We start from the raw sequence: 15970 nt of genomic DNA on the forward strand, positions 1-15970 counted from the left end.
ATATACATGGTATAAAATGTAATGATTTTATATATATGTGGAATTGGTCATGTTGATTTACATATTCACTTTCTCACATAGTTAAAGTGAGAGGATCTGAGCATCTGAAAGTTTTTGGTAAATTTCTAGTCTACAATAAATACTTTAATATATATATATATATATATATATAAGATATGTGTTTTAATAAGTTTTCTAATTTGGAGTTACTAGAATAGCTTTTCATACTTTTATTGAAATGTTTTCATTTTTATGATGTGTACTTCAATGGGTTTCAGCAACTTTATATAATCATCTCCATCAAGAGACAGAAAATGTGAAAGTATGAATTGCTTATCTATTTGACTTTTATTACAAACATAACTATCAATTCTACTTAGTTGGAGGGTATTGTTTTTAAAGGTATGATGAACATTAATACACAACTTATTTTGTCCTGACATTGTGTTCTCAGGTCCTGGGACTTAAACTTGGGACCTAGATGATGTTTCTGAGCTTTATTTGCCACGGATATTTTACCACTTGAACCATAGCTCATTTCCAACCTTTTGGATGCTTAATTGATAGTAGTCTCACAGACTTTCTTACTTGACATTCTTTGAACTGTTACCCCAGATTTCAGTCTGTTGAGTAAGTAGGACTACAGGCGTGAACTTCCAGTGGTTGGCCTGACTTTTTATCAAAACAGAGAACTTTGAATCATAAAATAGGATTGAAATGGAAAAGAAATCGCTAATACAGTTCCATGTATGTTGGCTCACCCCTGTCATCCCAGCTGTTCAGGGGCTAAGTTTGGGTATATCAAGTTTTTAGCCCACCTCCAGCAAGAATTTAGCAAGATTCCTTTACAACCAATCAAAAACTGAGTGTAAGAGTGCATGTCTGACATCCCAGCTCTATGTGATAAAAATAACCTCAATAAAATATGAAAGCAAAACAGATAATATCATGGCTCAAGTGATAGAGCCATAATATAATGACTCCACATAGAGCTCCCCTATGACCAGGAATCCCACTTTCGGGCATATACCCGAATGAGCACAAACAAGACCATACTAAAGCTACCAGCACAACTATGTTTATTGAAGCATTATTTACCATAGCTAATATATGGAACCGACCCAAATGCCCCTCAGTAAATGAATAGATCAAGAAAATGTGTTATACATACACAATGGAATTCTATGCCTCCATCAGAAAGAATGACATTGCCCCATTTGTTAGGAAATGGAAAGACTTGGAAAAAATAATTTTAAGTGAAGTAAGGCAGGCCCAAATGTCTTTTTCTTTCTTGCTATTGTTTCTAACATATTTATAAAGTGATTTTTTTGTTGCTTTGTACGTCCCTCCCCCACGGTATAACCCCTTTTTTCACTGTATTTGATGTAGTATAATTTGTGTAGGGGAAGGTAAAAAACAACTTGTTTAAATAGGGATACAGGTGGACACATTGCAACAATGAGATGTACAAGATCTTACTAGAAAAAGGAACTTCACAACTTTGCTGCCAGGGGCGGAGGGCGGGGGAGAGAGGATGGAAAGGGATTGTAAGGGGAAACAAAGAAGGAGGCAACAATGCTTGATAAGAAATGTATTTGATGTCGGTATAATTTGTGGAGGGGAAGGGGAAAAACAAGTCGTTTAAATAAGGATACAGATGGACCCGTTGCAACAATGAGAAGTACAAGTTGTTATGTCAAAAACAAACTTTACAACTTTGGTGGGGATGGGGGAAGGCGCTGGGGGAAGGAGGACGGGAAGGGATGGGAAGGGGAAACAAAGGAGGAGGCTACAATGCTTGATAAGAAACGTACTCATTATCTTGCCCATGTAATTGTAACCCCTCTGTACAGTATTTTCACAATAAAAAATAAATAATACATAAAAAAAAGAAATGCACTCATTACCCTGCCCATGTAATTGTAACCCCTCTGTACGGTATTTTCACAATAAAAATAAATAAATAAATAGTCATCACAATGTAATGGATGAGTTAAGTTTAAACTCTGAGAAACATCAGCAAGTTTGGACATTTTCAAAAGTCTAAAAGGATTACTGCATTGTTTTAAAGGAATGTTAGTTAAAAAATTCTGCAAGGATTCTTTAATTTGGAAATCAAAAAATGCTGGTGTTTTGATGCATAAGGCTGTTTGCATTGTAATCAATTTATCTGCCTTAGCAGAAACACATTGGAAACTTATTTCCCACCCAGGGAGCCTACAGAGCCATCACCAAGACAATCAGCCCACCATGATAATCAGATATAGCCAGAAGTGAAGAAGTCCAGTCTAAAGCATATAACAATCCAGGGCAGCAGAGACCCAGTAAGACAGTCTCCCAGAGCAAGGTGACTCCCACCTTCCACTGGAGCAACCCAGCAAGGCAGAAGCTTTTCCCTTTGAGCAACTCAGAGCAGCCCAGATGACAACCCTTGTTGGACTCCCCTTAACCTCTAGACCAAGTGATATGCCATTTGAGCTCCCTTGGTTTGGGGACACACTTAGTGGAATTAGGCATAAGATTTAGTTATTTGTATGGATTGCATTTGAAGTGTTTGAATAAATTGAGTGAAACTTATTAGTCTAAGAATGATGTGATATATGCATACATGTGTGTGTGTGTATATATATATATATATATATATATATATATATACATGCATATATATGTTTGTCACAGAGGTTAGTTGGCAAAGATACAGCTCCGCCTGTCCATGCATGGTGGGACAGGCCCTAGTGCATCTTCCACATGAGGTGGAAGAGGGAAAGTTGGCACATAGGCAGTTCATCGAACCCAAAAGCATTGGACTGGGTGCATGCCCATTCTGTAGGATGGGTCAAGTGGACTATCTTTGTTCTGTCTCTTTTCATTGCAGATGGACACTGAAAACCTGAGGGTAAAAAGTGATGTTGTATTTGATATTTGAAATAGTGCCCTTTAGGATATATTTTATTTGAAAAGGTTTTAAAGGAGAGTTTAAAAGTGTTTATCTATGTGACATAATTTGATTTCTATGCATTTTGCAATTGGATGAACTTTTAAAAAGCAAAAAGACTTTAAGTCTAGATTCTTAGTAGAGTGTTGGTGCTTGTAATTCTTGAATTAAAAACAAGACAAAACAAAACAAAAAAACCTGCTATTTTAGTTCAAAATTTCCTAAAGGTAATTCAGACAAAAAAAAAAAAAAAAAAAGGTCATTTTTAAACCTTTGGCCTAGAAGTAATCAGTATTGCCCAGTATTTCAAAGGGGCATTTAAATGCAAATTAAAGTGACTTTAGGAAAAGGGATTAAAAACACTGCCCCTTTGTAAAAATGTGGGAAGGTGGGAAGATATGGGGAGTGGCTGGTTTCCCAGACTAATTTCCTAGGGGGAAAAGAAAAAATGTCTGTCATGAGGCTTGAACTCTGGGCTTGGGCACTGTCCCTCAGCTTTTCAGCTCAAGGTGAGTGCTCTACCACTTGAGCCACAGTGCCATTTCTGGTTTTCTAGTGGTTAATTGGAGATAAAAGTCTCATGGACTTTCCTGCCCCTGCTAGCTCTGAACCTTTATCCTCAGATTTCAGCCTCCTAGTAGCTAGGATTACAGACATGAGCCACCAATCCCTGGCTTAAAATATTATTCTTAATGGCATCTAATCCTGGGCAACCTCTTAGTCAAATAGGCTTAGGTTATAAGTTTCTAACTAGATAGGGACACCACCCCTAGGTCAGCTTCAAGTTACAGAAGATGAATCTTTGCCATCAACCCCCGAGGGTCAAGGGACCAGAGTCATTTTTTTTTTTTTGAAAAATGAGGCAGGATTTAAAATAAAGGGGTGGGGGCATGGAAAACAGTGATAACAAGCATCAAATGTGGTGGCTGTACTTGTAAACCCAGGCATTTTATGTCTACCTAGGAAATCCTAGCCTTGTTTTCAAAGAAATCTGGTTAGTAAAAAGTTGCCACCCTGGTAAATTACCCAGGGGCCACTGACTAAAAGGTAGCCTTAAAAACCAGTGGCACACCAAACTACAAAAGCCAGTGTACAACCAGGAAAATATTGGGAGATTTCACAAAAGTCAGGCCCTACGTAAAACTTCTTTAATCAGTTTATGTAGAAATTTGCAGGTAATTCAGCAAGTATGACAATGCATCAGAGCTGCTGGGAGACACTGCTGTTTCTGTCCTGCCCATCTCTTCTAATCCGCAAATTCCTGTTTGGATAAAGTTCAAGGACGGCCTGGCACCACTTGGAGGAAACTCCATCATCCTGACCACCTCGACCATGGCCAAAGTGGACTGGACTCTTGTCTGACTCCATTACCTGCAGCTGATTCCTGGTGAAAGACTGCTTTGAATCTACCTAACCTAAGACTTCGGTTGCAGGATATTCTTTTTGTGGGACATAAATTTGTAAATCATATCCTGCCTGACCTGGGAAAGAAAGTTCAAAGTCCCCTGACTATATGGGTACCAAAACTATATAGGGCCAACTTTAACTTCTGGAGACTCCTTAAGTTACAGGAGTAAACATCCCAGGCAAAAATCTGGCCCTCTTATAGAGAAATCAATGATTTGACTTCATGTACATAAGGAAAAAAAGGGTGTGTGTGTGAAGTAAGGAGGTCTGCTCAGTGCCATATTGGCCACGTGGTGGATGGCAGGGTTTGGCATCTTGTCTTCCTGCTGGGGGAAGGAAATGCCTCCAACTCTCAGGTGTTGAGCATGCCCAGACCCCTGGAGGCAGGGGTAGGCACTTGGCTGATAGGTTACTGAATCTGTCAGTCCAGTGCCTGGGACTGGGAATTTCCTGTGGACCTGCCCCCTGCTTGGACCCTATTTAGGCCAAGGCCAGCCAAGCCACCGTTACTCCAGGCCACATGTGTCTCCATGATCCTGTCCTGTGTTCTTTCTCTTGGCTTGTCTCCAGTCATCATGCTTTCCCAATTCAGCTCTTCATTTGTTGGTATTGATTGTTGGTATTGTTTTTGTTCTGTCTTTCCTCTCTAGCCTATTTTCCAATCACATTATGTGTATTTGGGGAATGCAAGCCTTTGTAACAACTGGCTGTCTGCAGCCTGCTTACTGTATAATAAGTCTCCAATATTCCATCTTCCAAAATGTGGCTCCTGGAATAATGCACCTTACATAAGATGGAGTATTAAAAAAGGACAAAAAAGTAAAATACGGTGAATACATTTTACAAATCTACTACATAATGTACTATTCATACTTAACAATAATGTAAGCCAGGCACCGGTGGCCCATGCCTGTAATCCTAGCTACTCAGGAGGCTGAGTTCTGAGGATGGAGGTTCAAAGCAAGCCTGGGCTCCTATCTCCAGTAAACCACTAGAAATCCGGAAGTGGCGCTGTGGCTCAAGTGATAGAGCGCTAGCCTTGAGCTGAAGAGCTGAGGGACAGCGCCCAGGCCCAGAGTTCAAGCCCCATTACCCACAAAATAAATGAATGAATAAATAAATAAATAAGTAAATTTAAAAAATCTATTCTACATTGAAAATTTGTAAACATAGAAAATGAAAATAATAAAGAAAAGCAGTTCACAAGTCAAATTTTCTCACCACAAAAATGGTTGGAAGATTTTAGCAGTAATGGTTTTATTTCATGACTGAAAGCTCATGTTCTCACCTTGACAACTACATATGTGATGATTTTATAGTTATTCATATGTCATTTTCACCCTCATAATGCTGTTAAACTGTTTCAGTACTTTATATAATAGCTTTTTGCTTTTATTCAAATTAATCAGTTGCTTAGTTTTACAATGAAAAGTTGAATGTAATCTTTGTAAAACTAAAATTTGTATCATTTGAATGAAGCTTGAATAACGAAATAAATAAGATTTAAAATTTTGCTTACTAAAATTAGCACTATGTACATCTTCTTATTAACTTGACTAAAGTAGTTTAGATTTGTTGTTTCTTTTGTTATTCAATAAGAAAAGATTCTGTATATACCAAATATTAAAATAAATATGCAATATATCATACATGAAATACACAGAACTAAAGATTTTGCAGAAATGTTTGTAATATTAATATATCATCAAAACTAAAAAATAGATAAAATAACTCATTTGATGTATTTAAATTCATTTTGCAAAACATAAAATTCTTACTGGTTCTGGATACTGAGCTCAGAGCTTGGGTGTTGTCACTGGACTATATATATATATATATATATTTTTTTTTTTTTTTTTCTCAAGGCTAGTACTTTACCACTTGAGACAAAGAGCCACTTTCTGCTTTTTTGTGATCAGCCTTTTGGAGTTAAGAATTTCAGATTTTCTTGCCAGGGCTGGCTTTAGCATTGAACTGCAATTTTGAGATTTCTGCTTCCTTTGTAACTAGGGGATTACAGGCTGAAACCACCAGTGCCCAGCTACTCTGCTTAGTTATAAATGGTCAATCTGCATATTAAAGTCTTAATTTTTAAAGCAGTTCTAGTTAACTACTTTGAGTTTACATAGTAAAGAAAGCATACAATAACATAAATATTTTCTGTACTTTCATCTGTAAGGTTGTTGAATACCATGTAGAATCAACATATAAGTACACAGTCACTACATGTTTGCATATCGAAAGAATCAACCATAATTATTTCCATATTTAAATACCTACTCCCAGGAAACCAAGAAGAAAAATTATTAATCAAATACCAACATCTGCATGCTCCTATTTAAATCATTTTAAGTATTGATAAATGTCAAAAAGCAGAATATTCTTAGAAGGTAAAAGGTTGAATTTATTATCATTAATATGAGTTATTAATGGCTTCAATTATACAATCATCAAAATTCTCAAATATAAGATTATAAGGAGAAATTATATTTAAAAATAGGCTGCTTGGGTTAAGTTTTTATCATAAACACTAAATAGTACAGAGACATGAATAATGTCTATTTTTATACAAGGTTTTATTTTCTGGCTTTCTCAATGTAATATAATTGTGTTAGACATCAAGTATGAATGTTTCATAAGTTAAAACAATCATTATGTTGTAATTTTAGATCAATGTTATTTGTACTACTATTAACTATTTGAAACTTTTAAACAGTGTAAACCTACAACACTGTCATATATACCATAAATGATATTTAAGTTAGACAGTATTTGAGACATTGTATGTATGGGGCTTGAACTCTGGTCATGGAGCTGGAACTCTGGGCTTGGGCACTGCCCCTTCGCTTTTCAGTTCAAGGCGAACACACCTCAGCCACAGTGGCACTTCCGGTTTTCGAGATAAGAGTCTCAAGGACTTTCCTGGTCAGGCTGGCTTTGAACCTCCATCCTCAGATCTCAGCATCCTGAGTAGCTAGGATTACAGGCGTAAGCCACCAGCGCCCGCCTTGTATGTATTTTTAATAGTTAAGGTGCCTCATTTTTTCCTAGCAGTGAGGAGGAACTCAGGTCTACACTTGCTTATTTTGCACTTTATTATTTGAATCACACTTTTAATTAGGCTTTTCTCTGTATATATTAGAGATCAGCGTCTCCCAGCCTTTACTAGGCAATCTTGCTTTGAACTGTGATTCTCCAAATCCTCAGTTCCTTGGGTAGCTAAGATTAGACAGGTAAACCACCTATTTCTAGGTAGTTATTTCTTGTATAGAAAATAAGAAGGGACAATTCTTGTTCCAAGGTATGCTTACATGCAAACAACCTTAATTTGTCTCATAATACACTCTTATCCACATTCCTCATTCTGACATTATCCAAACATACATTCCTTGCCAAATTTCAGTAGCAATTCTCTAAAGCTCTAATTCAAGATTTTCTTGCTAATTAAAAACAATATTACTAATAACATGCTAGTAATAACTAGATTCCCAAGAGTGTAGCTAAAGAGCTGTTTGGAGTAGTGACAAAATTAAAAAATCAAGTATTTCATGCACATTTAACCTAGGGTTTCTATAGTACTCTGAAATATTTCAGTCAAGACATAAAGATAAGATTTTTTTTTTTTGGTGGGGAAAGAAAATAGTGAGGTGTAGTTTTACAATGTCCTCTGTTGCTATCAACTTTCTCTCTCTGCATTCCAACACTCCAGATGCCCACATTTTACCCCCACGAGTTTTAAATGTCCCTTTACCAAAACACAGACTAAAAGCTAACGTAATTAGAATTTCTTGGCAATGTTTCCTCCAGCATTATTAATAGCTAAATGGTCACAAACAAAATAAATGGTGGCTTAAAAAAATTCCACTATTTTCAAGCTTTGTAGAATCTACAATAATATTATTAGGTTGATTTTGAGTTGGGGGAAATCTTATTAAATTTTATTTTATTTTATTTATATTTGTGTATTTTTCCCAGATGACTATGTTTTAACAGATGATGTATGTAGCAAATCATAAAATAGTTTTCTGGATGCTATAGGTCATGCCTGTAATCCCATACTAAGAAATCAGATATGTAAGTATCTAGAGTTCATCGGTAATCTGTTGTACTCAAATTAAATGAATCTTCAAATAACATATAAACAAATTAAATGAACAACTATAAAATACTGAATAGTTTGAATATGGAGCCACAGTTTAGACAGTAGAGTATCTTCAAGTGCAACTTGGGTTCAAGTCCCTGTAATTAAAAATTAATATATTAAATAAATAAAACAGTTGTTAAAGAACACAGATGAAAGTCATAAAATTATTTGAACTTGTTCATAGTAGTAATGTGTCAAATAGAAAATGTTAAGATTTGATTAGATTTGGAATCTGATAGACCTGGGTCTGAAGTTATAGCTACTTTATATGCTTTGTGGAAGTTTAGATTATTATCTCTAACATAGAAATAGTAGTACTTACCTTTCTAAGTTACTACTAACTTTTCTCTTAATGTTGAAACAAATTATCTGACTCTAATCTTTCCAACTCTTCCATTCTGTTCTCTTTTGTTTCTATTCCTCCTGATTCTGTCTATTACATGAAGTACAAAATTGAATTTTATGCATTACTTCTGGTATGTATACACACCTAAAAAACACACCAGGAAAATAACAAAATCAAAAGGTTTAGATCCATGCTTAATCACAACTATCCACACACCTTTAAACTCTAATAATGGCATAAATATCATCTCACAATTTTTCAGCATTTTAAAATGAATTTATATTGTTTAGGGATACAGATTGCCCCTTGCAACAATGAGATGTATAAGATGCTATGTGAAAAAACGAACTTTACAATTTAGGCCGGGGGGGGGGGGGGGGGGTGGGTGGGAAAGTGGGTGAGGGGGGTGGGGTGGAGGGAGGTGTTTGCGGTGGTGAGGTGGAGGTGGGGTGGGGGATGGGGGATATAGCTGAGGAGGTGGGAGAGAAGGGATGGTAGGGGAAAAACAAAGGAGGAGGCAACAATGCTGGATAAGAAATGTACACATTACCTTGCTCATGTAACTGTAACCCCTCTGTACAGTATTTTCACAATAAAAACTTAATTAAAAATAAATAAAATGAATTTATAATAGAGTAGCACATTCACTGTCCTTTTGTCTCGCTTACCATACACATTTGCCTTTTATAGACTCACACAAGAAAGGCATGATTGACAAGCATACTAATGGAGGTGGTTTTTTTTGTTTTGTTTTTTTGTTTTTTGTAGCCACTGTCAAATATCATCTCCTCTTCAGTTCCCTCAAACTCAAATTAAAGTTTGATTAATTCAGTTCTATGGCCAGGCTTTTTGTACACCATTTAGATGTTAGATCTCTAATTGTAGTAAAGGCCAATTTAAGAAGAAAAAAATGTAATAGAAATTAATCTGAAAATTATTACAATGGGGAATAAATTAAATATAAATATATTCATATACAAATGTATATGTTGAAAGAGTTTAAAGAAGTAATAATTTTCTGAGTATCTCACAGTCTGAAGAGTTCAGATAGTTGCTGGAGCTCATATGTTCCCTGCATCAAAACATTTTATCCTAAATAAAGTTAATCTGGGCAGATGAAAAAGAACAACTTCCATAGGCTCAGAGATAATTTCTAGGGACGAGTGATGATGTAAAAAATAAAAAATAAGGAAATAAAGTGTAGCGGGGCACTGGTAGTTCAAGCCTGTAATCCTAGCTACTAAGGAGGCTGAGATCTGAGGATCACAGTTCACTGCCAGCCTGGGCAGGAAAGTCAGTGAGATTCTTATCTCTAATTAACCATCCTAAAATCGGAAGTAGTGCTGTGGCTCAAATGGTAGAGTGCTTGCCTTGAGCTGAAATGCTGAGGGACAACGCCCAGGCCCAAAGTTCAAGCCCCACCACAGACAAAAAATAAAATAAAAAAATAAAGTGTAACATCTCTGTATGCACCCAGTGAAAGAGGGGTAATTGAAGTTATTATAACTAAGAAAGTATAGGAATTAGGAGAAAATGGAAGTAACTACATGTGGGCATTATTGACACAGTGAACAAGAAAGGAAGACCCCTATCCAAATTCATCATTACAAGTGAAGATTTTTGGTGTAGCACATTATAGTTGTCAGAGATCTTGCCAATTATTTTGAGAAACATGGACAAAATTTTGTGGAAATTGAAGGAATATCAGAAAAATTTACATGAAAATCTGTACAAAGGGAAGAAGTTGATTAGTTTTGAATATGGAGAAAAAAAATAACTCACATTTGTATCTGAAGTTCACATTGGAAAAACATGAATATATTCAAGAAGATTAATTGGAAACTCTGGTAATCTGAACAAAAGATGACATGATTTTAATTAGAGAAATAAGGAGATTGGGACTCACAGAAGTGTTGTTTAGTGAAAAAAATAAGATGGTTTAAGAAGGAGAAAGATATCCAAGTGTCAAAGACTATACACTTCTGACTTTAAATCATTTGAAACTTTTTATTTCATGTTGCTATAATGTTGTGTTAATCAACCATTACTTAATATCTATTTATGAAGATTTATCATTTCCCATTCTGCCTTATTATACTGAATATAGTAATTCTTAATACCTAATAGCATTTGTCTAAGTAATTTGTTATTTAAAAGATTTACTCAATGCTTTATGATATGAATAAGTATAGAGTATGTGATAGAAAATTTAATGAAACATTTTTCTTACAATAATTGTCATTATATAAATGATACTACAGAATAGTTATTTGTTAATTGCTATTACTAGAAAGCAAGATGCAGATACATGGAGGTAATCTATCAGTCTGATGCAAGAAGAAATGTTCAAAAATGCTTAATAAATTATTGTTGGATGAAGAAAACATCAAAACTTTGTGATAACATTAACTGAGATTTATTAGCTAAATCAACATGAACAAACACATGTTCTCTCTCATATGTGGGTGGTGTTAAAAACAATAGTTTTTAAGGAAGCCAGTGAGCAATGCCTGTAATTCTACCTACTCAGGGGACTGAGATCTGAGGATTGAGAATGGAACCCTGCCTGGAAAGGAAAGTTCATGATATTCTTGTCTCCAATTAAGCACCACAAACAGCTGGAAGTAGAGCTGTAATATTACAGTTAACCTTGAGCCAAAAATCTGAGGAACATTGCTGAGGCCCTATTTTTAAGCCAGAAGATGCCAGAAAATAAAGAAAGAAAGAAAGAAAGAAAGAAAGAAAGAAAGAAAGAAAGAAAGAAAGAAAGAAAGAAAGAAAGAAAGAAAGAAAGAAAGAAAGAAAGAAAGAAAGAAAAGAAAGGAAGGAAGGAAGAAAGGAAGAAAGGAAGAAAGGAAGAAAGAAAGAAGGAAAGAAAGAAAGAAAGGAAGAAAGAAAGAAAGAGAGACAGACAGACAGACAGACAGACAGACAGACAGACAGAGACAGACACAGACACAGACACAGAGAGACACAGAGAGACAGAAGAGAGAGAGGAAGGAAGGAGGGAGGGAGAGAGGGAGGGAGGGAAGGAAGGAAGGAAGGAAGGAAGGAAGGAAGGAAGGAAGGAAGGAAGGAAGGAAGGAAAGAAAGAAAAGAGAGAGAAAGAGGAAGAGAAAGAGGAAGGAAGGAGAAGGGAAAGGAAGAGAAAGGAAGGAAAAAGGAAGGAAAGAAGAAAAAGAAGGAAAGACAGAAAGAAGGAAGGAAAGACAGAAAGAAAAGAAAAAGCTAGTGGCCTTAGTATTCATTATCTATGAATACTAGAGATAAGAAAGAAGATGAGATTGATAGTTATAGGAAGGCTGAATTTAATCAAAATATACTAAATGTATTGGAACACAACACTGGACCCCAATAAAATACATACTGCAAACATAAAGAAAGCTAAGTTGAATAATTGTTACACTGAACTAATATTTATCTTGGCAGATATTTTGACTAACTAGCTCATCATAAGACATCACAGTAGCAACAATATCAGGATAGTTTCTTATTTTGAAATTATAGCTCTAATTGTACTCTCATTGTATTTCACTATATAATAAAATTTATTTCTTGAATTTTTGCTGTTTTCATTGCTTAGGTGAAATTCAGATTGGTAAAATTTGGTAAAAATTTCCAGAGTGGCATTTTTAAAAAAATATTTTACCTCATGTAAAATTAGGATATCAAACATAATTTTTTTTAATTAAGATTTTGAAAGTGCAACTATCTTTACCAGAGAAAATCCCACCACAATAAGAAGAATTTAAAGCACATTTTCTTTCAAAAACATTATAAAATATATAATGGAATTTCCATTTGTGCATAATTTTAAAGAATCAAATATATTCTAGAAATAGAATCCACTTTTAGACAGCTGAATAAATATGCATTGAATTATCCCTGATAAAATTGTTTTCATTTAAAAAAAAGTAAGTAAGAGGGCTGGGAAAGTGGCTCAGTAGTCGAGTGCTTGTCTTACATGCATGAGGACCTGGGTTCGATTCCTCAGCACCACATAAGCAGAAAAAGCTGGAAGTGGTGCTGTGGCTCAAGTGGTAGAGCACTAGCCTTGAGCTGCAGAGCTGAGGGACAGTGCCCAGGCCCAGAGTTCAGGCTCCACGACCAACAACAACAACAACAAAAAGTAAATAAGAAATAAAACAAATTTTAAAAATAAAGATTTAATAAAAATATCAAATAACATAACATTTTCCGGGAATATTTATTTTTTCTTCATTCGTTGAGTGGGAATATGATATTTAATAAATCATCTTTAAATAAATTTGTTTTCCAGAAAGATTTTTAATTCCTTGTTGCTTTCTCCTCTTCTGAGGAAGTTTTGGTCAGGTCAGATTCAGTGAGAATTCAAGGGCAGGGATTAATAGACCTGTAAGAGATTTTAGAATCTTTCACAGTACAAAATCAGCTGTCTATGAATAAAACTGTATTGTCATTGAGAAATATCTCCTCTGCACTGCTAAAATTTCTTGACCCCGACTTCTCCAAAGTCACCATGACCTTTGGGATTCAAGACAATACAGCATAACCATCTCAAGTTCTCAGGAGTTAGGAGGATGGCGGATATACTTATAATGGTGAAATCTTATTATTGTCATAATCATTGCAAGCATAATAGAGATTCTAATGTACCTTCAAAAGTCTTTTCCCAAACACTAGGAGCTTATAAAGGTGTAAATTCCTTTGCAATTAAAATTTTAAAGCAGCTGAGAGTCAGCACTGCAGTAAAATCTTAATGTAATGATCAACTGTTGGTTTGCATATAATTTTATACATCATGTATACATAAGGATTTTAGAGATTGCAGTAATAAATTTAAAAGGTTTCACCATGACAATGTGTTTTTTCTATATTTTGATATGATTTTTCAAATGAGAGTGTTATAACATTTTTGTAGTTTGCAGGTGGCTATGCTCAATTCCTCACTTAAATTAAGCTCAATAAAATAACCCTTTTCTAGTATTTTTTTTAATTACTTTGATGGCTTCGTAGCTCATGAATACTTCTCATTTCCTAATGAGAACCTTTTCCAAGGTAATTATATTGGAATTTTCTTAGTAAAAATATTTTGAAAGTATATTGAAACACTTAAAACTGGTTTATATTACCTATTTCTTCTGAAACTTGGAGGCTTATTTATATTTTAACAGCACTGGCACTAACAGGTATACATATGAATAAAAATTGTCTTTGATAAACACTGAAAACAACCTAGTTTGTATTTTTTTTTTTTACTTTTTTGGTAGTACTATGGTTTGGATTCATGCTTTACAACATAAACCTTCCTTGAGCAATTTTAATTTTAGTTTTGGTCTTGTGCCTAAATCCTGATGCTCCTATCTTTTCATACAGGCAAGAACTCCACACCCAACTTATTTGTGGAGAGAGAATTTGATTATCATTTTTACTTAGGCTAGTCTTGAACCACAAGCTTCTTCCTGTCTATTGCTTGACCAGATGGAACTGAAGATGTACACCACAACTCACAGTCCTTTATGCTTTTTATTGTTTCTGTTTTAGGTTGTATCAGTTCTGAGATTTGAACTCAGGGCCTGGCCCTGAATTTTGGTGCTCGAGTCTAGTGCTCTCACGGTTGAGCAACAGCTCCACTTCAGGCATCTTGATAGTTAATTGGAGATAAATGTCCAGACTCTCCTGCCCCAGTTGGCTAAGAACCATGGTCTTCAGAAATCAGCCTGCTGAGTAGCTAGCATTACAGGTTGAGCCACCAGCACCAGGGCCTCTTTCCAAACACAAGGAAAAATATTGAGTTTTCATTTATATGACCAAAAAGAAAGGCTCCAAAGTAAATCTAATAACTTAAAAGTTTAAATCTACTACCAGTAATCTGTGAGGTTCAATATAGTTCAACTTTGTGTTCATATTGTTTATGGAGAAAAAAATAAAAGGCAAAAATTATGTTAAGTAACCATGATTCTCTACTAACAAATAAATTGTAACTAAAATTGTGCTTTGTATAATAGCAACACCTCTTTCTCCATGTGTTCATTAGATATACAAGTACACTAACATATGTGTACATACTCATATGCATGATTACTTTTATTATTATAATTATTTGTTATTATAATATAATAATTATTATCACTGGTATAAACAGAAATTACCATTCAATTTTATAAGTAAACTATCACAAATTACGAAAAAATCAAAAGCAATGAAAATACTACAAATCACATTGGATTGACTTCTGTATGATGTTTCAACGAAGAGAAATTTCTAGTGAGATAATGAGACTGGTAATTTATTTAGAGGCTTCATTTTCTGCTATTCTTAGAGATAGATAGATAGAAGATAGATAGATAGATAGATAGATAGATAGATTTTTTGATTTATTAATTAGGATATCTTTCTTAAAAGATATTCATATATATGCATTGCTTATATATACATGTGTATATATACACATGTACACATGCATTATTATTATTATTAATTTTTGGCTGGAGGGCTTGAACTCGGGGCCTGTGTACTGTCCCTGAATGCTTTTGTTCAAGGCTCGCACTGCACAACTTTGAGCCACAGTTCTAATTCCAATTTTTGAGTGTTTAATTGGAGATAAGAGTCTCATGGGTACTTTTCTGCCTAGCAGTGCTCCATTATTTTTAATAGTAAAAACAATCACCATATATATATATATATATATATATATATATATACATGTAGACATATATATACATATATATATACTTAATAGAATAAAAGGAGTCACTGTAAAAAATCAAAATGAATATATATATATATATATATGTCAAAAACAGTTCACTAATTTTAATATAAAAGTTAGGAAGTAATGTATACTTACCTCTTTATATAATCCTGAAGAATCCTACAATTCATAGCAAATAAAGTAAAATAAATGTAGACAGATAGATGAGAAGTAGTTGGAAACAGATGGAAGGAAGGAAGGAAGGAAGGAAGGAAGGAAGGAAGGAAGGAAGGAAGGAAGGAAGGAAGGAAGGAAGGAAGATAAAAAGCCCCAGCCTGGAAGCATGAAACAAATTAGTCAAACAGGGGACAGACTTACTACCCTTACTGCCTGTGAGTTCTAATATATCAGCTTTGTTAAACAACACAGTGCCTGGATTTATGAGAAGAGGTTACTTTTATACCA

The sequence above is a fragment of the Dipodomys merriami genome, unplaced genomic scaffold (genome assembly GCF_024711535.1).
Source record: "Dipodomys merriami isolate MVZ:Mamm:240054 unplaced genomic scaffold, mDipMer1.0.p SCAF_24, whole genome shotgun sequence".
Taxonomy (NCBI): domain Eukaryota; kingdom Metazoa; phylum Chordata; class Mammalia; order Rodentia; family Heteromyidae; genus Dipodomys; species Dipodomys merriami.